Source organism: Pinus tabuliformis, chromosome 9 (assembly GCF_031772625.1).
Source record: "Pinus tabuliformis cultivar Carrire ecotype Pingquan chromosome 9, CPIR1, whole genome shotgun sequence".
NCBI classification, from domain to species: domain Eukaryota; kingdom Viridiplantae; phylum Streptophyta; class Pinopsida; order Pinales; family Pinaceae; genus Pinus; species Pinus tabuliformis.
This window is the reverse complement of record NC_142307.1, coordinates 1439610373-1439637221: the sequence shown is the minus strand read 5'-3', so window position 1 is coordinate 1439637221 and position 26849 is coordinate 1439610373. Positions and strand designations below refer to the sequence as shown.

At 35.0% G+C, this 26849-nt stretch overlaps 2 pseudogenes; both read left to right on the top strand.

Annotated features, from left to right (window-relative positions):
* LOC149153981 (putative flavin-containing monooxygenase 1) overlaps nt 1-13074 on the top strand; it is a 109346-nt pseudogene extending 96272 nt beyond the window's left edge.
* Nucleotides 13075-13146: 72 nt separating this feature from the next.
* On the top strand, nt 13147-14565 carry LOC149153980 (putative flavin-containing monooxygenase 1; annotated as a pseudogene).
* The last annotated feature ends 12284 nt before the right edge of the window (nt 14566-26849 follow it).

Sequence of the window (26849 nt, the reverse complement as noted above, 5' to 3'; positions counted from 1 at the left end):
TACACAAGTACATCAAGGATGATATGGAATTCCTAGACATCTCCTAGCTTAGTGATTCCTATCGATATGTTGTCAAGATCGAGCAAAAATTTAAACAGAAGAAGTGAGACTTTGGATCTGCGAATCTGGATCAAGGGAAAGGCACCCCCAAACTAAAAAACAAAGGACAAATCCAAGGCAGGGAGACCCAGGACAACCCACCAAAGCCACAAGTAAAGAACAACACCATGAAGACAAAGAAGAAAATAGGGAAATGGTGTTAGTTCCTTAAGAGCCCCAATAACAACACATGTGAGTGTCAAGCTAAGTAGTCATTGGTGGTCGAGTTGACGGCTACTGAATCAGATGCATGTTTGGAATTAGAGTCAGAAATCAACAAGGTGAATGGAAAAGGGAAGCATATTATCTATGTGAATTCTAATGCCACCGTTGCCACCACCAAGATCCAAAAGGATGAGCTTGAAGATCCAGAGGAGGGGTAGCAGCTCTTCCACTCATTGATGTGGGTGAAGGGTTCTTTGCTATAGTTCATTATCAACAGCGGGAGCTAAAATAACCTCATTTCAACATGGGTCATGAAGAAGTTAGGCCTACCGACCACACCACACCTACAATGATACACCATTGGGTGGATTTTCTAAGGACGAGATCTCTGCGTTAACAACCAATGTCACCTTCCCTACAACATCAAGCCCTTCACAGATGAGGTATTGTGTGATGTTGATCCTCTTGAAGTTTTTGATGTTTTATTAGGCCAACCATACTTGTGGAAGCGACATATTCTGTATGAGTCTAGGCCTCGCACTGTTATTATTACTTTAGGAAATAAGTTGTATAAGATACTGAAAGTAGCACTGCCTACCATCGTTTCTTTGATCACTACAAATCAATGGAGTAAGATCATTTCCTAGACCAGGAAATTTGTCTTCTTTATGATTCACCCTTAGGGCAAGAAGAATAGTGTGGCCACGGCCTCTAGCCAGGGCTCCTCTAAACGACAGGAGTAGATGGACAAGGTTGTAGAGGAGTACAGGTCTTCACCTCACCCAAAGGGGTACCTGTACAATGTCAGGTCAAGCACTCCATCAATCTAACCTTGGTTGCGCCGCTACCTAAGGTATCGATTTATCGTACCCCTATTTTGGAGAATGATGAAATTGAGAGGCAGATTCAGGACCTATTATAGAAAGGGCATATCAGGCCATGTTCATCACCCTCTGGGAGAGAAATCATGTTGGTATAGAAGAAGGACAAGACTTGGATATTCAATATTGACTATAGGGCGCTGAACAAGATCACTATCTGGAATAGGTATCTTATCCCAAATATTGATGACCTCATGGACCAGCTCGAAGGGGCCAAATATTTCAGCAAGAATGAATTGAAGTCTGGTTATTACCAGGTACCGATTGAACCCTTCGATGTGTGGAAGACCGCCTTCAAATCCAGCGAAGGCCCTTTCGAATGACTGGATTTGGGTTGACGAATAGCCCGACAACCTTCACGTGGTTGATGGAGAACATATGGTAACCCTTCACCAACTCATTCATGGTGGTTTATTTTGATGACATTATGATCTACAACCAGAGTTGGGAAGAACACCTCCACCATATTCAATATATCCTCCAAACCATGCAACAATACATGTTGTGTCCCAATTTAGAGAAATGCAGTTTTGGTATGACTTAAGTTTAATAGCTAGGGTACATCATTAATGAGAGGGGTCTGCATGTGGACCCAACCAAGATACAAGTCATTCAGGATTCACTAGCCCCAACCACTCTAATAGAGCTTTACAGCTTTCTGGGTCTTGCCAACTTCTACTACAAGTTCATGTTGGGGTTCTCTCATATAACTTGGCCCTTAAGTGAAGTCACCAAGGGAGGAGCAAAAGGAAAGTTCTTTTGGTCAGAATCCCAACAGAGGGCATCTGCCAATTTGAAGCATCGCCTCTTTTTTGCATCAATGCTCACATTACCCGAACTACAAAAACCATTTTAGATTGAGACAAATGCCTTTGACTATGTTATTGGTGCAGTTCTTACCCATTAGGGGAATCTAGTGGCATATCACAGTGAGACACTTTCAGACACAGTCCAAAAGTATACCACATATGACAAAAAGATGTATTCCATTGTGCTAGCCTGCTGACAATGGAATCATTACATTCTGGGAAAGGAAACAGTCATCCACACAAACCACTGACCCCTGTAGTTCATACAGAACAAGCGAAGTTGCAAAATGATTGCCATCAGAAATGGTCCAGATATCTGCAACAATTCCATTTGAACATTAACTATATGAAGGGAAGCACCAATAATGTTGTAGCCTTCCTCAGCTAACCACTGTGCTCGACAATTATGGGCACGAGACTGCATGGTGGCCCCATATTTACAAGAGCAATCCATAATTCAACAACACATACCAAACGCTCCTAAAAGGCAAGCAAGTTCCAATTTTTCACCTCCAAGATGCACATTTATGCCACTTAGGAAATCTTTGTGCTCCTTTAAGCTAGTGTGCCAAGATGATTTGGGAGGCACACTACAATGCGGTTGCTAGACATTTCGCGGTAGAGAAAATGGTGGTAGTGTCATAGAAGTATTTTTATTGGCTAAACCTTCAACAAGATGTTGGGCAGTATATCAGATCCTACACTACATACATCTTTACCGAACTGGCCATTAAGAAGTAAGGCCTATATACTCCTCTTCTTACTCCTAGTTGACCTTGGGAATCCATCGCCATGGATTACATGTTGGGCCTTCCTTATACTAAGCATGGAAATGACTTCATTTTTTTGGTCGTCAACATATTCTCTAAGACGACCATTCTGGTAGCCTATAAGAAGAGTATCACAATAGAAGCCACTACTAATATCTTCTTTGAATGAGTGTGGATACATTTTGGGATCCCACAGTCCATTATCTCAGATCGGGATAGCAGGTTCTTAAGCACATTTTGGTCAAGTCTCTAGTTGATGTTGGATACCAAGATCACTAAGTCCATACATTTCCACCCCCATGACCAAATAGAGGTTGTCAACAGGATGAGTTTACACATTCTACATATGTACAAGTTGAAGAATCCATGAACATGGCATGAAAGCCTCCCCTATGTCCAACATAGCTACAATAGAGCTCTCCATATCTCTATTGGCCATAGCCCCTTTCAGGTGGGGTTGGGATTCCAGCCACTATGTCTCATTGATGTGGCCATACCATTTGGAACTACTCAGGAACATTCGACTCGTATCCAGTATGAAGATGACATGGCTAACAACTTCATTGAGCGCATCTAGCAGATCCGCCAGTAGGTCCATGACATATAGGACAGAGCTAATTCTAAGAATAAGCAATGCCATGATCAACATCTTGTGCCACACAAGTTCCAAGTGGGAAACAAAGTTTGGTTACTTTTCCAGAAGGAGTGCCACGTTGGGCTCCACTGCAAGCTTCGCCCACTCTAATATGGTCCTTACACCATCACTAAGGTTGTAGGGGACAATGCCTTAGATCTCAACATTTTACCATTCCTTTACCTACACCAAATTTGTCAATGTGGATCGCCTTCAACCATACTTTCCACCATTACTGGACATGTTAGCACTCAGAATAAACCTCAAGGCTGAGAAGAGGCAATTCCGAGGTAACCACAGACCAAGCTTTTGATCTGGCATCTAGCCCTGCCAGGCCAAAGAGGGCTCTCTCTTTGCCAACTGAGGGTGTCTGATATAAATGAATCTTAGGCTAGCTACGAAGAACGAGGATTTGGTTGAAAATTGTGGGTCAAAAACAGCAAAATAAGGGACCATTGGGCTATGGAATCGAGGCTAGTTTCTGTCGGCAAACTTGGGGCAAAGTAAGCACAATGTTTAGCCAGATTAAAGATATAATGAGATAAGAAAAGAGGAAAATGACCGCTACCCTGCAGGCATCAATCAGGGGATGGATCTACAGTGGCAAATTTAGAAGAAAGAGAAGCACCGGGTTACTCAATAGAGCATCTAACAGAGGATGGACTCTGAAAAGATAACCACTACATTAAACAACATAATCATTGTGAAAGGAGAATCGTGCGTGGATGGATTCCTAAAACTTCACTTAGAGAATGTTGTAACGAAATTAGCAGAAGAAAAAAAAAGCATGGAAATGAATTTACAAGAAAAACATGCTACACATTAAACACCGTGATGAATCCCAAATTTAAAGACCAGTAAAAGCTTCATTAAAATAATATTCAAGGAAAAATTTACATAGTCCAATGGCAGTCTCACTCTGCTGCAAAAATACCACCATTACACTCTAAAATTCATCAAATATATACAATTAGCTCATCCCTGTACTAAGGGAGTTGAGCTCAACCATCTCTCTCAAGATAGAATTAGTTACATTAAATTTGGACCGAATTTCTGAAAATAGGGCTCAAAGATGAACTCGTATCTCTTGAACCATAACACTTGTTACAAAACAGAAAGATTTTTTTGTAGATAAGGTCATGTTTGAGAAACACCTTTCTCAAACTTTGGAAATTCATTTCCAGTTTCTCGGAATCTGTGCCACAAAATAATATCTAAATAGGAAATCACTAAATAGTTAAATCTCTAAAAATAGTTTGTAAAGATCTAGTCAAATATTCCAATTCACGACACCTGTGAATAAACTGAAAGAGGTTTTTGTTATATGGCTCATGGTTGACAAAAATATCCTTGGGTTTGTCAAAATTACTTTCCATATGTTGTAAAATGGCGCCGCACTACAATGACTAAAACAGTAAAACAAATGCAAAATTTGTTTTGTTTTAATGTAGGCTTCAGATATCACCTCATATCTCCCACATAGTAACACTTGTGCATAAAATGAAGGAGGTTTTTGTTATTTGCTATGTGATTGACAAAAACCTCTTTCAGTTTTATAAAATTCATGTCCATTACTTCATAAACTAATTTTGTAGTAAACTTGTCCATGTGTGCAGCAAATGACCTCAAAACATGCATAACCAAGAATCAATCATTCATTTCGATCATATCTTCTGATCTAGGAACCAGTTTCGAGCATGCAATATACAATTGGAAATATTTTTCCTAGATTCTTCTGATGAACATGCTGAGGATATGATTTGCACTGAAACTCATGTGCAAAACATCTCTGAAAACTAGACATAGTAAGAGCCCATTTTGATCCCTAGTGACAGGCTGTGAAGACTGGAACTAACATTGGCCTTTTTGGGGATGGAAGCTCCTTGGAGGTGTCAAAAACACCATAGACCAAGTGCCTAGATGATTGGGCCAACACGGTCAAAAAATTACAACCAAACTGAACACTGAAAATCACACACTGCAAATTGTAAACTAGATGTTGAAGGATGTCTGTCCAGCAAGCTTATTACACACTTATCCTACACTAATCAACTGCAAAATCATTGAATCAAGTGATACTAAAGTGCCAAATCAACCAATCAAGCAGTTTTTATAATGATGTAGTTATTTGATGGTGTTTGAACCAGAACATAATTGGAAATTCTACCAGTAATATATACACATAGTACCTCTGGCTCTGTAAAAGGAAATATGGTTTTTCATTCAACTTAAGAAAATATTCCATATATGCTACTATAGGATCATAAAAACCAGATTCTATCGGCTACCCCAACTCATTAACTTATGCTCTCAGCTGGAGATTGTCACATCCTTGCTGTAAATCAAAACATCCTTCAATCCAACCATCCAAGGGCGACCTTACCTTTTCTTCTTTGGGAAGAGGGAAAGTTTCCAAGAACTATTTAGGACCTTGGAAAGAATATGATACAATTTGAACATCCAATAGTTCAATTTCATTTTCTAATCTTTTAGCAACTAAACCAAGAAAACAATCTTTACCTTCAGGTGTGAGTCGACTGGATTTCAAACAACGAAATACTGATGTTGAGAAACTCTGATCAATCTGAAATTTCGCTAACTCATTCCTTAAAGTTATTAATATTTCCCCAGATAAAGGATTTTCCACATACACTGTCATTGGTGATTACCATCAATGCTCTGAAATCTGGATTCTTTGGCATTGAAGTCGCTCTGAACTTTGAAGCTCAGGATCTTAAACAATGGAGTCACCAGGTGAATGATTTCAGCCTTCATATGTGTTTGATTGTTGTCCACCATAAGCAATCAGATTTGCAACTTGAACGATCTTTCACGGAGAAGATCTGTCACCTCGTCTCCGACAACAGTGCCAATATGTTAGCACTCAGAATAAACCTCAAGGCTGAGAAGAGGAAATTCCGAGGTAACCACAGACCAAGCTTTTGATCTGGCATCTAGCCCTGCCAAACCAGAGAGGGCTCTCTCTTTGCCAACTGAGGGTGGATGGAATAAATGAATCTTAGGTTAGCTATGAAGAATAAGGATTTGGTTGAAAATTGTGGGTCGAAAACAACAAGAGAAGGGACCATTGGGCTATGGAATCGAGGCTAGTTTCTGCTGGCAAACTTGGGGCAAAGTAAGCGCAATGTTTAGCCAGATTAAAGATATAATGAGAGAAGAAAAGAGGAAAAAGACTGCTACCTTGTAGCCATCAATCAGGGGATGGCTCTACAGTGGCAACTTCAGAAGAAAGAGAAGCACAGGGTTACTCAACAGAGCATCTAACAGAGGATGGATTCTGAAAAGATAATCACTACATTAAACAACATAATCATTGTGAAAGGAGCATCGTGCGTGGATGGATTCCTAACACTTCCCTTAGAGAATGTTGTAACGATATTAACAGAAGAAAAACAAAGCATGGAAATGAATTTACAAGAAAAACATGCTACACATTAAACACCGTGATGAATCCCAAATTTAAAGAGCAGAAAAAGCTTCATTAAAATAATATTCAAGGAAAACTTTACACAGTCCAATGGCAGCCTCACTCTATTGCGAAAATCCCACCATTACACTCTGAGATTCATCAAATATACAATTAGCTCATCCATGTACTAAGGGAGTTGAACTCAACCATCTCTCTCAAGATAGAATCAGTTACATTAAATTTGGACTGAATTTCTGAAAATGGGGCTCAAAGATGAACTCGTATCTCTTGAACCATAACACCTGTTACAAAACATAAAGAGGTTTTTGTAGATAAGGTCATTTTTGAGAAAAACGTCTCTCAAATTTTGGAAATTCGTTTCCAGTTGCTCGGAATCTGCGCCACAAAATGATATCTAAACAGGAAATCACTAAATATTTAAATTTGTAAAAATACGCTGCAAAGATCTAGTCAAATATTCCAATTCACGACACCTATGAATAAACTGAAAGATTTTTTGCTATATGGCTCGTGGTTGACAAAAATCTTATTGGGTTTCTCAAAATTACTTTCCATCTGTTGTAAAATGGCGCCACACTACAATAGCTAAAACAATAAAACAAATGCAAAATTTGTTTTGTTTTAATGTAGGCTTCAAATATGACCACATATCTCCCACATAGTAACACCTGTGCATAAACTGAAGGAGGTTTTTGTTATTTGGTATGTGATTGACAAAAACCTATTTCACTTTTATAAAATTCATGTCTACTACTTCAGAAACTGATTTTACAGTAAACTTGTTCCTGTGTGCAGCAAATGACCTCAAAACATGCATATTAACCAAGAATCAATCATTCATTTGGATCATATATTCTGATCTAGGAACCGGTTTCGGGCGTGCAATATACCTTTGGAAATATTTTTCCAAGCTGATTTTGATGAACATGCGTAGGATATGATTTGCACTGAAAATCATGTGCAAAACATCTTTGAAAACCAGACATAGTAAGAGCCCATTTTGATCCCTGGTGACAGGCTGTGAAGACTGGAACTAACAGGACACATCAGACATTGTGGAACATATTACACCAATAGAGTTAAACCCAGACTCCATGGAACACACCACAACTGATCGAATCATGGAAACGCAAATCAAGAATACTCTCCAGCAAAAGATCCAACTGTATCAGGTTGTCAAAGCTAAGCAACTCCTACACCAAGGTAAGTGGCTCACAAGAGACCAAGTTCATCAGAAGTTTCCCCATCTCATGGAGGCACTTAACGCAATGGTGACCATTACTTCCTAAGGGGGGAGGACTAATCCATTTGGATATTTGTGGCCACACGACTATTCCACTTAGACCCCCACCATTGTTTCTTTTCATTTTCCTTAATTGTAGCACAACTTACTATTTTTGGCACTTTTTCGGGTCATAAGCTTCAAGAACCGATTTGAGGGACTAAAAGACGTTTTTATGGAAAATAGAGAGACTAAGAAAGTCCCAATTTGATTAATAGAATTTCTTTAGACCTCCTCTTTGAGATCTTCGAAACGAGGTATTATGATAGCCAAACAAAGATCATATGCCAAAGTTACAACCCCAGTTGATGTACCAATTTACCCAAACATGGCCCATAATTTTGGTGCTTCATCTCCTAGGGTTAGGTTTTTGAATTTTTAAGGTTTTGCATTGTTTCTAAATAATAAATAGGCCTTTGAGCCTCATTCTAACATAGTTCATGTTGGCATTATGATACAGGTGTTGTCCTTGATGGAAACTCACACAGATGATAGTTCACAGTGCAACAGGTTAACAACAAAGGATTACAGATCAGACTCTAGAGATTGAAGAAAGAGAGGTATACACTAGTTCACTTTGTCAAAGTAGTGTATACACATGGGAACACAAATAAAAAAGAGAATATACGTATACATGCACTTTCACAGAAGGAAAAGCGCATATGGGATGAAAAATCAAGGTTTTGTCAATGGTATTGGTCCAAGGTATTTGGTCCATGGTATTGACCCCAGGTATTTAGTCCAAGGTATTGGTCTTAAGTGGTTTTGGTCCAAGGTATTGACAAAGGGCCTAAAGCTATATAAAGAGGAGAAAATCATAAGGCCAGGTGTGCAAGCAATAAGATTCTAAGGAATACTTCTATCTGAAGTATATTTTATGTTGCAGGGATATGTTTGGGACTAGATCTAAAATATTTATATGCACCTTGAGTTCAATATTTGATCAAGATCATGAAACCTATAATGACTTATTCTTGAATGATCTGATATTGGTTGAGACTAGATCTAATGTTTTGCGCCTGTTTTATTGGTTATTTATCATGATATGGGTTTGTCTGAAGTCTGGAATTGCAACAAAGTTCTAAGTCAATATTTGTAGATCTGTACATAGATTCGTCTCAGCCAAAGAGCGTATAAATGTAGGTTCTATTCTTTTAAGTAGCATATACGAAAGAAAAGCTTCTTTTTCATATCTGACTAATCTATCTAATCAAATTCTATTGTTTTACTGTTGTCTGTCAATGAAGTCTTCTTAGATCTGAATGTAAAACTGAATGCATAAGGAGGCTGACATTTGATTGATTGATTGTATAAGTGAGAAGAAGTGATCTTTGTCCCTGCTTGTGTAAAGCTCTGTAAGTTGACAGTAGATATTCAATATATTGCTGGTTGGTATAGACTTGATTCAAAAGTTTATGTTTGCAGTAGTTTTGAAGGTATACGCAGGTTTGATTAACGGAAGTAGCGTATACACGTAGTTTGGGTTCAGCCAAGTAGCATATACACTCTAATGCATGATTTTTGAGGTTACAGATGGTTCTGAATGATGATGTAGGGTTTTGGGTTCAGCACAATGTTTTGGTGTCAGTGATCTGATTGTTTAGATTAACTAAATGTTGGATGAATGTATTTTAAGTTTAAAAAGTTTTTGATGGGTCCAGTATGAAAATTGGATGAAATGTGGCCTTCACATTTTGGTGTTGTGATCCAGGAGTATACAGTCTGAAAATTCATGAAACTTGGTCCCTGGAAGAAGAAATAAGGTCGTAGCCTTCTGTAGGTCGACGCCTACGTACTAGTAAACATATTGGCTAGTACAAGAGTAAGGGGGTTGCAGCTCCCTTCCAGTAGAAGCTAGAAAATGAGAGAAGGTTGTAGCCTTCTGTAGGTGGGTGCCTACGTACTAGTATGAGTCTGCACTAGTACAAGATTGTAAATAGATTTTCTTATTATTAAGAAGATGGAGACGACAGTAGCAGGTGGTTTTCACTAATATTGGGTTTCCACCTTAAATCTTGGTGTTCATGTGTGATGCTTTATTCTGCTTTTACTGCACTGTCTAATAAGTTACAGATGTACTGGTTTAAGATCAACACATGATAAATTGTCTAAATCACAAGTTCTATGGATATACGTTGGTTTCTTTAGTCACAGTTGCATGTACATGCTAGTTCACTTCAGTGAAGTAGCGTATATAAATATGTTTGGGAAATAAAATTATTGATCTCATAATACTAATTCACCCCCCTCTCAGTATTATTTCCAACAATTCATAGGCATGTAGCCACCACATCTCTTCTCAGAGATAAGCTACCATCACCCTAGCTAGTTTATCTCCATTTATGTATGTAAGCTTTTTTCAATTCTTTTATATTAATGAAATGATGTTTTATTTCTGCTGCATCCCTGTGTTTATGTGTATATCTGTATTTTGTTTTGTTCGTGCATAAGTATGGATCACTCCAATAGAACATGAAGTACTCCAGGAAGGTAAGAAAGTGAACATATTAGATACGTGATGCTATTGCTAGCAATTGACAAATTCAGTCACTTTCTATGATCCATGGAGTGCTACTTGGTCCTCAAAATGCAAATGTAAATGTCATTAATGTCACAAGTAAAATCCCCCTTTAGTACAAAGATAAAATAGATGGATGTGTTCGTTTGAAGGCGAAGGAAAGGAGTTTCACTCAGTGGCCAAAGAAGTATTTGGAAAAGGCATCGATCTAGATGGTCTTCTTGTTCTTGCCATAAACGTGTTGTTGAGAATATTCTCTAGTGCTAGATTACTCTGATGAAATAACACTGGATCAATGACCATTTTTATTAATTAGTGAATAATTAGTTGCAAATATAATTATATATTGTTTTACTTGACGTTTTATATATTTTAGTACTTGATATATATTGACTTGATGTACTTTCCCTTTCTAGCATATAAAACCATAGATATTTTATTTGTTCTTTTAGTAAAAAATTCCATTGAAAATGAACATGATTAAGCTATCTACTGTTGTACTTTTCATTGACACGAATTGCTATTCTTGATATTTTATCATTTATTTAAAAAATATGTTCAAAATCGATGCTAAGGCATTATCAGTACTTTTTATTGACACGAATTGCTATTCTTGATATTTTATCGTTTATTTAAAAAATATGTTCAAAATCGATGCTAAGGCATTACCTTTTCCATCCTCATATGTCATTTTGATGATGGACATCTTCATAGTTTGCTTTCGAATTTTGAATAGATTATCTAGTACCTGGTTTAAACTACAAGAATTTTTCTCTGTAATGAAAAAAAAATATGTAGAAGATTTTATTTCCCAAACCATGACAGATTATGCTCCTCCAAGATAGATTAGTTGTAAAGTACTCAAGTAAATAAGTTTTGTTTGGTTGTACAATTTAATGAGATACCAAAGACTATGAAAACTGTGGTGGCTATGACTTCACCTAGATACAAAAACATATCTATATATAAAACAATGTTACTGTGAGATGTTTGCTAAGGGAAGGTTGGGTAATTGTAATTAGATATACAATAGGCTGACTGGTATCATGGATTTGTATCTGTGTGAAGTGCTAAAATTAGTCAGACATTAGTCATGTCTACCTGTAACAGGAATTTGTTTAGTGAAGGTGAGATTGTGAATTTGAATGGATTGAGGAAGAGAAAGTTTGTGTCATAGTAGCAGGGATGAGTGATCTCCTTGCAAATAAAAATTTATTAAGTTTAAATCTGAATATCATAGTCTCTAAATAAAAATAAAGAATAAGAGGCATGTGGAGATAAATGTTTGCTTCAATAAACCTATAGACCCCTCACCCTTCCTTTGAATTCACTGATTTTCAATGGTTGTAACTATCCAGTTCCCCTCTCAGTCTGAGGTATTGGACTACTCCATAGTTATGCCAAACTTTTTTTATTGCTTGAATACATTTAGTTTAATTCCAAAGCGGTGGAGATTAGACATAGAGAAAGGTATTGTGAAAAAATTTCAGGCCATGTCAGATTATGGGGTAAGAATGGAAGCTCATATGCAGATAGTGTAGTTTGGGAACTGGGTGTGCAGAAAAGAAATGCATAATCCATACACCTACATATTGAAAATAATTTAGAACATGGTTGCTCCATGCTATACATGAGATTATTTTTATATTTTAATAACACTATCCATTTTGATTTCTATTGAATATATTATGTTTGATGGGAATATCAATCCTTGTGAGATGGGAAATGCAGGATTTTTGTTCCTTGGGCCTTTGAGCTTAATTTTATAAATAAATTTTCATATCCTATTATGGAGGCCTTTTAGAAGGAATGGAAGTTGACTATGTTGGAGGAAAGTTTGATTTGTATTTACAGGTTGTCCAAATCTCTATCTAAACCTTGGTTTGATATGTTTAAGGTTGTAAATATCAATTTCAATATGTAATATATTATCCAATTTGAGTAACCCTAGGATATGCAACCTTTGAGGAGGATATGGACTCTTATTTAGATGTGTATGAGCTAGTATATTATTCCAATACATTTAATGCATTCTTTAGTTTCAAGGTTAAATTACACAGACACAACACATATAAAGAGATAATGGGTCACCACCTCCCCATTCAGGATGTATAATCCACTATGCTTTTCTACACGTAGAATGTACCCTGATACTCTGCATGTTACTACTCACAACAAAAATTTCCTCCCTGACTGAGATTATACTGAATGTGTTTGTTTTTTTTGGTTTATGTAGTGGCATCATTTTGATTTATTAGTCATGTGCTTTGGTAGATATGGGGATGTGCCCAGGATCTCATCATCTCCTCCTAATAAAGGTTCAGAAGTATTGCAAGGAAACGTTTTGCATACTATGGACTATTCAGTTTTGGATGAAAAGAGTGCTTATGAGCTTATCAAAGGAAAAAAGGGTTGTAGTTGTTGGATTCCAGAAGTCAGCAATGGTTTTTTTTTTATTGCGCTGAGGAAAATCAAGTTAATTTGTTAGACAATACAAATGCTGCTATAGGAGTTGTGTTTGTCATTGATACAATAATATGGCTATTAATGGCTTCTTTGTAATTCTTGGGCGAATGAGGTGGCTATCCTTGTATAATTATATAAAAAAAATTGCACTGAATAATTCCTTCGTAGAAGGTTTGAGGAGCCCCCTTGTCATTTGTTTATGGTACACATTTTACACAATTGATACCTGGAAGGATTGGTCAGATTTTTTCGCAGAGCATAATATTGTGCTTATTTGCACCTATGGTTGGCTTTTTTTTTAATTCATTGGGTTCTTTAAAGCATAAATCATGGATAAGAGTCAATGTAATTTGTTGAATCTTTTTGGTAGACAACAATATTTTTTTCTAAGCACTGATAATGTGGCTGAAATTTACATTAACCCTTACTCATCATCCAAAATTCTGTGAACACATTGAAATATTTGTCTAGAAATTATGCATAAGTGGCCTTGAAACTTGCAATAACTAAATTAGATAGGTAGAACATTACAGTCTAGCACATACATATTTTACCTGTATTTCCATGTGAAAATAGCCCCCTGCTGAACAATTTTATCATTTAAATCCATGTTCAGTGTTGCAGCTCATTGTTTTTTCTACTTTTTTCTACAGAGATGGGCAATGTCCAAGTTTGTGGTGCTTTACCTTCTTTGGAAATTTCCCTTGTGAAAGTATGGCCTCGATCTAGATCACAACTTTCTTCAAGAAATTTCTTCTTCCCAAATCGGATCACTTCTAGATAATTTATTTCCAAAAGCAAAGGAAGGTTTCATACTCTTTGAAAATCTTCCAATTTCACTTTTTCTGGCAAGGGGGTCATACTAGATGATGGAACAAAGGTTGGATCTAATCCTATGGTATTCAGTACTGGTTATGACGGGGAGAAAAAATTGAAGAGCATACTTCCAACGTGTTTTGTAGAAGTCCTCCAAAAATTGGTTGATCCACTTCTGTTGTACAGGTATGTTGTTCACTACAACCATGGATTCATTATTTTACTTTTTCCCATTTTTGTTTCAAGCAGTTCAATTAAATGTGAAAAAATGCATAGGCCATGCTGACGAAGTTCAGACCCTCAAATCCTATGTGAATTTTCCATTGAGAACAAACAGGGGGCTCATCCATCCACACATTCCTCATATGACAATTCTTGGCTATCCAGAAAGTTTATCAAATCTGCATTCTTCTGAAATACATACTCAGTGGCTGACCCATTTTCTGTCTAGCAAATTTGTCCTTCCAAGTATCAAGGAAATGGAGGCAGATACAGAAAAATTCTTCAAGCATATCAAGAAAATTACACCCTTATATTGTAGATTGTTTATTTCCACTTTTCAGATATGAGACATTAATCTTTGTAGGGACATGGGATGGAATCCAATGAGAAAGAAGAATTGGTTTTGTGAGCTTTTCTCTCCATACAGTAATCTTGACTCCCGAGAGATGTAGATGGTTGACTATCAATGAAAATAGAAAGGAATTTTCAGAAGAGTTTTGTATTTTGAACACTAGAATGAACTTAACTTGCTGTTGATTGTCTTGAGTTATGGAAAATCTATTAACTGGAAGTAAAACTTCATGCCCTTCTTCCTATTTAACCTCTACTAATTGAATGATTCTATGACAAGTAGCAGTGTAAGAACTTCCAAATGTATTGATTTTGGCAACTTGGTATTCAAACAAAATCCTTCACATCAGTCACTGTGTGTACTGATTTTAACAACTTTCTCTTCAAACAGGGTCCTTCACATGGGTCACTCTATGCATCAAGCCTGAGGGGAAATAAATGAATTTATGAATATGATAATACCTGAGCCATATATGCTATTGAGCTTGAATCTCTAGAATTCCTAATAAGACCCATGATGACATGTGAAGCTCGATAATGCTCATGAATCCATCCTTCAAAAATACTTCAAGGGAGAATTGGTCCTTTCCATCCTTCCTGCAAACTTCCAAATAATGCAAACCATAATCATCCTCCTGTAACATCATTTCTAGTGATAGATACAACCTCATAAAAATGCTTATGTCCAATCAATAACATACTTTTTTGCCCCATTCTAGATAGTTTCCTTGCTTCTAGAAACTGTTCAGAAATTTCTTTAATCCAATATAAGAATCGTAAAAATCAAGGCCCTCAAGAAGGAATAACATGTGAAGGAGAAAGTACTCAGGGAGGTGTAGTTTTCAATTCACTTGCCTCACAACCATTGTGACCATAAGAAAAGACAACAAACATTCAAACTTTCTTCTTTTCCCTATCTAAAAGATCTGGCTATGGTATGTTGAGGTCTAGTGCATAGAAAGTCCTTGTCTTGGGAGTTTATTCTACCCATGAGTTGTGCAACCTTGCAATTCAACATTAAAATATTCTAGTCTTTTTCTAGAACCCTTATGCAACCTCTCGATGAAACTTGTTTTTTGTGTTGTTCTTTCGAGGGGCATTTGGGTAAGCTTGATAATGCAAGGGATTTTTCACCCTTGTTGTACACCATAAGACATTTAGACTGTAATGGTAGGGACTGAGAATGACACGTTCCATATTCTTTAATAAAAAAAACAAACATATCCACCCTATAATCACTCTAACACACTTATTCCGTGAACAATGGTGTGCCATGAAATGAATTTATAGTGTGAACTATGAGTTAGAAGACTAATCAGTCCCTTTATCTAACAAAGGCAAGGAAGGAGATACCATGTTCATGCTATATTTTGGAAATATATATTAAATTATATATGAATTGTAGAGCCTAACCGTAAATGTGAAGGTATGCAAACTTCAAATACTGGACAATCTAAGTTTTGAACTTGTTAGCAGTGAGAACATAGTTTTCATAAAAATATACAGAAAGTCATTGGAGCTATGGAATATGGCAAAAAATAGGAGTATGACCCTTCATGCACATGATGGCCTCATAGATGCATTGACAATTTCTAGTGCAACTGGTATGGTTGCTTCTAAGATTCATGATAAATGTGTAAAGTTATGGAAGTGAATGGCCTAATATAAATAAAAAAAACTTGTATTCCCAGGTTGTTGGTTCTTAATGCAACCGTTTTGATCAGAAATATGGTGAGCCTTACATATTTGTTTCTTATTTTGTTTTTAGATTAATTATTACTTTAATTATCTGTAAATTAATAATATTCCATAATTTATATGTAAATTTCCTCTATGCCAATATCTATATATATATATAGATATATATATATTTTCTTTCTTTCTAGAAATTATGTCTTAAAGTGGATTGTGTCTTGGAGATAAGCCATTAAAAAAACTTTCTTGGTTTAATATCAACAAATAAAAACTTAGTTTATGTTCTTTTGGGACACACACTAACAAAGAGTTTTTATATTAAGGTATTATGTGGTTCAACTACCAGCCACAATAGCAACTCGTAAGCTTGAGGCACTTGACTAGATTTAAACTTTGTGACCTATGACCTCCCTGCTAGTGATATGAGTAGGGAAGCTAGTTCAAATCCTTGAGCTAAACCTTTGGGTTGCCTCTCCTACTTATTTAGCTTGACATGTCTCATATTCTTCTACTAATGAAGAAGAGAATGAAACCTTAGTGACAAAGAATTGAATGAAGCATGTAGTTGAATAATATAATTTGTGAGTCTAGTAGACTATCTCCTGAGCATATTTATTAGATATTGGCCTCCTTTTTTAATACTTGTCAAGTAATAGGGAATAATGGTAATTTGGACATAGAGTAACAAATCCCAAAACTTCCTAGAAAATATTTATAATTATTCTCCAAGACAATCTTTGAGAAGTCATGGAATAAAAAAAGTCATTCAACTCAAGTTTCCAATATATTTTCTTCTTGGATTTTCATTTATTGTAGTTATGAACTTCCACAGGTTCTTCACAACTTCTTTATTTTTGTTTAGACATTATTTTACTTGTACTATTTGATTTCATTTCTTTTTAGTATATATATGGATATGCTCGTCTTGGAAAAATATTGGGGGTTATCTTCTTTTAGGTAATCAAGATTGGTAATCCCTTAACAACTTATTTTAAGAGTGGAGATACACTTACAATTGATAGCAACATGTCAAACTCATTTTGTGGAAATGATCAAGTATACAATATGATGGCTCCAAGTCCTAGTGCCAACAATACCAACCTAGGAAAGGTAATTGTGTGGAAGTCTAAGAAGCTCAAGAATATTTAGTTGGGTTGTATATGTTTGTTATGGTGTATATGCACACTGGTACATAAGATATTTTTCCATCCACCATCTAGGCAATGATAATAGTCTTTATGTTGTTTTGAGTTAGATGAAGGGAATTGATTCCAAAATGTCAAAGTTGCAAGATTTCATCTTTTCCATTTGAAATGGGGCTTACTTTTTCAATGTTGTGATCTTGAAAGGATGCCTCCAAGATTCAAACTGTGAGAATAACGTAGAAACCTAGTTCCTCTTCCAGTCCTACAATTGGTTCTATAATAGTGAATAGTGTTGAACCTTCCCCAAGATCTACACCCTCAACACCATATATTTAGACACCTGGTGATGTGTCATCTATGGTAGGTGCATTGCAACACAATGCTAGTTCATCAAAGCCTCTACTTATGTATGGATCATATGGGACACTTGCTTCCCAATCGAACCAATTGATAAGGATATTAAAATTTATTTACAGTTCTAAAATAATTTTACTAAGCTTAAGTTGAAAATTTTTTAGTAGGTTTCCTAGAAAAGTATTCTAAAAAATGTTGTGTGCAGTCTCATGAGCACTCTATTTTGTCACTATGATGATAAAGAACTTTAACTGCAGGTTGATATGGATCACTTTGGGGAGGATAGAATCTTAATTATTGGATGACAATCTAGAGTCAGTTCTGCATGATGATATAGATCTAGGAGATCCAGCTGGGAGATGCATGAATGTCACTAAAGGTATGAGAAAAAGGTCCAAGATAGAGTTGTACAAGTAGGGAGATTACTAAATCACTATAAATGTTGCATCAAGAAAAAAATATAAAGGCTATTTATAAATATCCTATCAATATTTGAGGTACTGCTGATATTTATTGGCATCCTTTGGCTTAAATGAAAGGTTATAAATACAAATCATGTCAACACAAACACATTTTTTTAACTTATAAGGGTTTTCCTTTATTGAGTTTGGTTTCCTTCGAGCTAGTACGAGTTGGCAGTAAGATAACTATGTCTTTAGTTTCCTGGTATGCTGCCATTTCTTTTATTGGTTTCATACTCTTCTGATTAAGACGTTAGCAGTAAGATAACTATGTCTTTTTTTATTGAAATGATATTAGGTCATTCTCGATATTGTCGGTTGAAAATGTTGGCGATATGTTGGAGATATCACTGGAATGGGATCATATCTATTTGGGTCCTATGTTGAATTGTCCTATGCAGCTTTGGTTGTTGCATCCATATCTTCATTTGGAAACTCTCATTATCTTAATTCCACGCATTAGTCATTGTTCATTAGTTCAATGGGTATCATTGTTTGCTTAATCACAACTCTGTGACATATTTGAGATCAAGGCCATGAAGGAAATTGTGCAAAAGAACCGGTATGTAATCTTAGTCATTGGTTATTATAACTCGTTATTGGTATAGCTAAAAGGTTATATTTCTTGTTCTCTTTATTTAATAATTGTTTCTATTATGAATTCAAGGAACTTTTCTTCTATGTTTCTATTGGTTTGTGGGGTGGACTTGCTATTGGTTTTGTCATTGAGTACTACACAAGTAATGCTTACAGTTAAGAATTGAGCTCAATGCATAATTCCATCCTTTCTTTGACATTTTTCATATAAATTGTTGATGGCCTATATCGTATTTGCATTGTATCCATGTCCAAGATGACGTTGATTCATGCAAGACTAGAGCAGTGACTAATGTTATATTTGTGTTGGCTTTGGGATAAAAATATGTTATTATTCCCATATTTTCTATTGCAGTAAAAATTTCTGTCATTTCTTGTATGCAGGTAAGGTAGGGTACTGCAATAGCGTCTATGGGCATTCTTAGCAAAATTGAAACTGAATTGGCCATTGATACATATGGACCCATCAGTGGAAATTTTGGTGGAATCGCTGAGATGGCTAGCATGAGTTACAAAATCCATGAAAGGACAAATGCCCCTGATGAAGCTAGAAACACTACTATTGCGATTGGAAAGGTGCGATCAATGTATTTCTTCTTACTTGATTGCTTGTGCAAATATATAATTTTTATATTATTTTCCCAATATTATTATGTATGAAGGATCTAAGATTGAAAATCAATGTCAAAAATTTCAAGGCTTTGTTATTGGTTCAGTTACATTTGTATCACTTTCATTGTATGGAGTTTTTTTAGTCATGCTACAATTAGAATTGTATTGGAAAAGTATTGGAAATGTTCAAGGAAAAGTATTGCAATCTCTATTTTGGAAAAAAATTAAGAAATCCTTTTTCAAAAATATGTAGTGCAACATAAATATTAAAAAGAATGAAAATCACATTCTTCAGAAGGAAATTTGGAAATCACATTTTTCTCAAAGGTATGTAGTAGGTACAAATATAGACTCTTTTAGATATACAAAAAAATCCAACTTACAAAGAAATTCCCAATCCTGTTGTTTTTCTTTTAACTTCATTCCACACCCTGGCAAGGGATTTATAGCTATCGTCTATAATTTGGCTTCAAAAGGCTCACTTTGCACCAAATTTTCCTGCTCCTTATTTGAGTCAAAGTTCTTTGATTCATAAGTTGACTTTAGCTTCTAGAGGCTAAATTTTCACCAAACTTCCTGCTCCTAGTCTGAGTCAAAACTTTTTTATTCATAGACTCTCTTTACTCCTCTTGATGAAGTGTCCTTATAACAAGGCACTCCAAACAGGGATATGCATATTTTTTATTGTCACCCAATCTGAAAGACGTGAACTTATTATTGAGATGGAAAAATTTGCAAGTAATTGTGAAGTATTTAACCAAGCATTTACCGTTTATCATTTATGCTCCATATAACAAGGACAATACTCGTTGTTGTTACCGCCTCAGCTGTTAATTCATTTACATGTACAGTTGAAGTTGGCACTCGGGATTTTGACAAATACCTCACAAATTCAAGGCTTTTAAGGTCTTAGTAGATAACACCAGAGTCTTTAAATACACTAACAATTAAATTGTAAGGTCGGAAACAATTAAACATGTTACTTTCATTGCGTTTCCACATAAAAACATTTGCATATCCAAACAACATTGGCCATGAATACCATCCTTCATAAAATCCTCAGATAAATTGTATCTCTTATGTTCGATATACTAATGCATTCGGAATATCCAAAAGGAGAACACTTTAGAATGTTTTATCAGAGACTGGTTCGAATGTCAACATAACTGACGATTGTTTTATTAATTTTATGTAGGAAGCAAGCACCCTTTCCATAACATTTCCTTTAGAAGATTGCATTGAGAACAATGCTCTCTTTAGAACAATGTAAATGCATGGTCTTATCTTCTAGCAATGTAGATTTGAAGTAAGGCTAAATTTAGGACCAATTATTTGGAGTCCAAATTTGATGATGTCATATCATCATGCTACCAAACCTCCCTCATGAAAATCGGATAGCTCTGTGTATCTTCGATATAATAAAAGTCATAAATTTAAAGTAAAAAGAGTGGGAGTTGCATCTCCAAGCCTTTAGCCTTAGGCATGTAACATTCTTCCCCATAAATATTCTTTGAGATCAACTTTGAATCCAACCTAATATTCCTTTAGCCTTAGGCATGTAACATTCTTCCCCATAAATATTCTTTGAGATCAACTTTGAATCCAACCTAATATTCCTATAGTTCTTGGATAAATTCTCCTTAATTCACCTTCAAATGAAAACTATCTTCCCTCACATCTTCTGCATTCTCTTCATTTCAGACAATTATTTGACTAGGCTCAAACCCACTAGGGAAATCATAAACATCAATGGAATTGAGGGGAACTGCAACAGTAGTTAAAGCCAATAATAAATTCATATCTATTGAATCATATGATCTAATTTGCATATACAGATTTAAGTGCCCACATCGGCTCCTAATTGGGTATGTGGGCTTCTCTCGAGCACACATGATGACCTCATAATCTTATTCCATACATAAAACCAAATGCAAATTCTCCATACCACCTAAATGTAATTTCTTCTTCCTCTGTTCTTGAGGACCATGTAAAACATAGATATCTTGATGTACGGGTATTCATAAGTCTAAATAATATTTAGAGAAGCTCTACTGCTTCTGTTGTCTAAGGATGTCTAATTCCATTTCCATCCCTTTTGTTGAAGATATGATGTAGTTACAGAAGGGGTGTGTTTTATCATTACAAACACTATACCCATCGAGTTTGTTATGATGTTGGTAAAAATTTTAGTGACAAGTCCTTTTCCCTTTTGGGGACATAGTGATTTAGTCAATTTGAAAGTTTACCATACACCAATTGTACAAATTTTGATTCAACTCATAGTTATCTTCATTGTGAGGGCACTTTTCCTTGTCATGTACTTGAAACTTGTTGTGTTGCTCCCATTCCACCTTTTCCCCTATATTGAACATACAAAAAATGGGACTTTTGACTATTCACTTCAACTTCAAAGCTCATTTTCTTGACACTCTAGCTAGAAATACTATACATAATAGAGTTTCATGGACCTTATTGAAGCCTGGTTTCATCAATGCTTATTGCCTTCCATGAACATTAGGGTTGCTTTCAATCAAACCATAATAGCTAGAAAGTGTCTCTTTGATTTCAAAACAATAGATCAACATCAACTTCATGGAGGAATCCCTTAGAATGCTCATCAATAGCAAGAAGAAAGGTCTCTATTTTTATTTTGTCACATGCATCCATCATAAGCACTTATTTGTCTTCATATATGTCACAATCACTTTCATTGCTAAAAAAAGAGGGTAATAAAAACATAGTTTTTCAACCTCTGCAGTATGTTAGGATTCAAAACAGTAAAAGAGGCAACATCTTTATTATTATAGACCTACTTCTTCTCCACAAAATTTTAAACCAAGTATTTAAGTTGTCTATCATAAATTAAATTTTACTAAGTGATTTACAAACACACGTTGAATTAGACAATATCTCTTGTATTTAGTTGAAGCATTTATTTATTTTCACCATTTCGTGGCAGATCGACTTGAAATGAGATGCAAAATGGAAAATTCATAAAGATTATAATGTCATTCTCTAGTTACACGCCCCTTGGCATACATTTCATAAACCATTTATCTTTTTATATACAGTTGAAAAATATTGAAAGTGTTCCTATCCATCCCTGTCAAAAATAGGAATTTATGTGTATGTTTAGTAATATGAATTGATTCCTTTCCATCCATCATCTCCATCATAAGAACATTTACCATCTATAAGTGAAACTTTCACTCATGAAATTAATCACTTTTCAGCTTGCAATCTAATGTGAATACTTTGCTTAATTTCTATATAGAGTATAAGGTGTATGATGGTGGAAATGTAAACTCTTTTTTTTCTATGTTGATCAATTATCTTTCCACATTTCAGCTATATCAAATTTATGGAGAGTTAGACTTAGTATGTGCTCTGGAAAATATTATTGCATCTGTAAGAGGATATTATCTAAAACATGATCTAAATAGTTTAAACTATAAACATATGCTTACATCATCTATTGTATAAGTATGTCTAATACCATTTCCATCCTTCTTGTTGAAGATCTAATGTAGTTATAAAAGGTGTGCATTTTATCATTGCAAACATTATACCCATCGATTTTGGTATGGTGTTGTAAAAAAAATCATTCACAAGTCCTTTTCCCTTTTGGGAACAGAGTGATTCAGTCATCAAGATAGATTAACATACACCAAGTGTAAAAATTTTGATTCAACTAATTTTGATTCAACTCGTAATTGTCTTCATTTTGAGGGCACATTTTCTTGTCATATACTTGAAACTTGTTACGCTTCTCCCATTCCCAAAACATTGAGTTTATTATGATGTTGCAAAAATTTTCAGAGATGGAATACACGTGTCTCCTCTGGAGCATTCACAAGCTAATATGCACTCACGAGTACTCTGAACTTTTATGTTTGAACTTTGTTCAATTGTTCTCTGTGGTTACTCTATGGAACTCCTTTTTTTAAATCCAAAAGTATTCTCATCCTCATGATTAATGGGGTTGGCTTTATTCTAGAACACTTCTACCTTGTGTGTTGCTTGGCATTTTCTCCGAGAAAAAAGGAGGTAATCACTGGGCTTCGATGTTCAGAGACAAGATTCAATCCAAGGTGTGAGGGTACCCTGATTCTCTACTAGACACTTTTTCAAATGGAGCATCATCCAGTCCTTGACAGAGAGATGGTATTCCCACATCAAGGATTTTCAGTGGCAGATTTTTCAAAGGATTTCTCTATTTTTGAAGGTTACGGTAAAATGGCTATAGTATATAAACTTTATCTCTCTTTATTATCTGAGAGATGAGACAATCTAATTTTAGTTACAAATGCATGTTAGCACATATAAAACTTACTAGCACACAGATGGAATCTGCAAGCAGCTTGAAATTTGTACATGCAATGAGGTCCTTTGAAGATGATAATTTTGATTATGATAGTAGACATGAAAATAACAGTGTACCTAGTTTTCAATTTCACAAGGCATATCAAGCCCCTCCTAGGTTAGTTTTAGGACCACATTCCAAGCCAAATCCTTCAAAACGGTATGATGCAGAAAAGTGGATGTAAACCTCTCTTCAGGAGACAATCATGTTAGAAATAAATTGAAATTTGGTTTGGGTTATCTACAAGGAGTGGCTGTAAACTAAGCAAATAAATCAGGTTTTCTCGGTCAAGGAGGAGGTGAGATAGGTAATACCAATGTTTTCATGAAAAAGACCGCATCAAATGCTTCAAGAGTCACTGAAATGGCATCCGTGGGTCAAAGTTTGAATGAGGAGGAGGTGGAGACTATGAAGATCTATCCGGATAAGTATGTCTCCAATTTGGATGATGGAGGCCCATCTAAGTTTTCTTTTATGCCAACAGTGGCACATAGCACTACAAGAGCTAATTATTCTTTAGATTGGTATTCCCTAGAGAATATTTCAGGTTGTGATCTTAGTGGACAATGGATGGCTTTAGATTTTCAAATGTTTTATTTTTATTTAAAGTTTTTAAACAATTGAAATTCCAATCAGAAATATACCAGCAAGACAACATTAAGAAAAAACACATTTGCAAAATAAAAAAAAGTAGTGACATTTCTACCACGTGGCTCTTGTCGGGATACAAGTGGAGAATATTTTGTGGCTATAGTATGGTATTTGCGTTCTGGAAAAGAAGGTGAATGTGTATATGAACTGAGTTGTAGTGAAAATAAATTCCATTCATTGTTAGTTCATCCAATCTATCCAAAACTTTTGGTAATTGGATGTCAAGTATTGTTTTAGCTTTAAAAATTAAGAGATGGTTCAAATACCCCCTCTCAAATAATTGTTGTTAAGGGACTTGCAAAATAGGTTTGCCTCAAATCTTAGCAGCTCATTTGATATATTGTTGCATCTTTCTAATGATTGAGCACCTTGCTTGATAGGTTTGTTTGAGATCTTAGCAATACATTTGCTATATTGTTGCATCTTTCCAATATTGTTGTCATCTTAGATTTTGAAATGAACACTTCATCCTTTGACAAAATAATGCTTGGCTTTTTCATTTTCTCTTGTATTTTTTTTACATAATGGGCTTCGAGTTTTGTTTGCCTCCATATCTTAGCATTTTTTAATATAAATTAAGCATAATATTTCATTCAAGGTGAAAATAATTTTTTTTCTTTATTAACCATTTTAGAAATACTAACCTTGGTTTAAATAAATTCCATGTACTCTTGTTTCTAGATGATAATCTTCTAGCACCTATTGCTGCTTTCATTGATTGGGTTGCTTTAGTACCTTCTTGGCACATGCAAGCATTTGAATTTTATTTTATTGTGTGTCATCATTTGAATTTATTTGAATTTTTTATAATAGATTTGGGTGGAGGATGGTCATTATAAGATGATTTCATCCAAGAATTTACTCAATGGGCATTCTCACTTAAAGAGTGGTTGCTCCCAAATCTTGTATTAGACATGTCAAATCATTCTAACACATTGTTATTTGTTACATCCAAACTATTCATAGACAATGTTTACTCATCATTCAATAACTGTTATATCTCTTGATTTCCATCCAAACAATGATTTGCTCTGCTCTTGTGATGGAGAAATTGAAATACATTATTGTAGTGTTAATCAAGGCATTTGCACAAGAACTTTTAAGTGGACAATTTATAAGTATATGATTTTTAGATCTATGTAATTAATCATGATGAATGATTTATGCTAGATGAAATGTTGTACACATTAAATTCTGAAAGAATTATTCTTGATTTCACTTACTTCAGAAAGTTGTACGAGTCAAGTGTGATTTCAATGGTAGACTTCTTGCGGCATTTGCAAAAAATCTTGTATCAATTTTTTATATTGAGACTATGCACAATTTTCATTCTTTACATGTATGTTTTGTGTTATCTTACATTCACATTCAATCCTTTGTTATGCACACTAAACTTCTATATAATATTGGATGAAGATTATGAGTTTGTTGATTAAAATGGTTTACATAAGGTATATACACTTTCCACATGTGATCCCTGTATCTTCTAATTTTTTAAATATGTTTTGGAAATATCTTTAGTGATTGTAAACATTGATCAAATTTAGATAAGTAAAGGCTTGGAAATGATTAGTATATTTAATATATTTATTATTTCATAAGCATATAAAAACTGTGCACTCTATTTGTTGAGACACAAGTGGAGAATATTTTGCGGTTGTAAGTGAAGATTCTATTAGGGTATGGTCTTTTAATTTTGGAAAAAAATGTGAATGTGTGCATGAAATGAGTTGTAGTGGAAATAAATTCCTTTCATGTGTGTTTCATCGAAGATATCCAAAAATTTTGGTAATTTTATGTCAAGTATTGTTTTACCTTTAAAAATTAAAAGATGGTTCAATTATCCCCTCTCTAATAATGCTCATTAAGGGACTTGTAATATACGTTTGCTTCAGATCTTAGTAGCACATTTGATATATTGTTTTGTCTCCCTAATGACAAAGGGCCTTGCATGATAGGTTTGCTTTAGATATTACCGGTGTATTTGATATATTGTTGCAACTTTCTAATACTATTGTCATCTTAAACTTTGAAGATGAACAATTCATCGTCTCACTAAATGATGCTTGGATTTTTCATTTTCTCTTGTATTTTTGTAACATAATGGGTTTAGAATTCTTTTTTCCTTGAGATCTTAGCATTTATTTTGTTATAAATTCAAGAAAAATTTCCATTTAATATGAAATACATTGTTGTTAAAGAGAGACTCCATACAGGTTGGTTGATTTCAAAAATATTTGTGGAAAAAACCTCTTATCATTTAATAACCAAAGTTTCATACTAACGAAGTGAGTCCATCATCAGACTGTAATCTGCATTTTGAGAAGAGAGAGCATGAATGCTTGGAGCAATTAATAGTTAATAGTTGATAGTTTAATGATTTGTATTGTCGACCTTTTATGTTAATTGATTATCATTTAATGATTAATTTAAGTATGCTTGATTTTGATTTCTAGTTTATTAAAAATGTTATATATAAATGTCTAGTTTATTATTAATATTATATA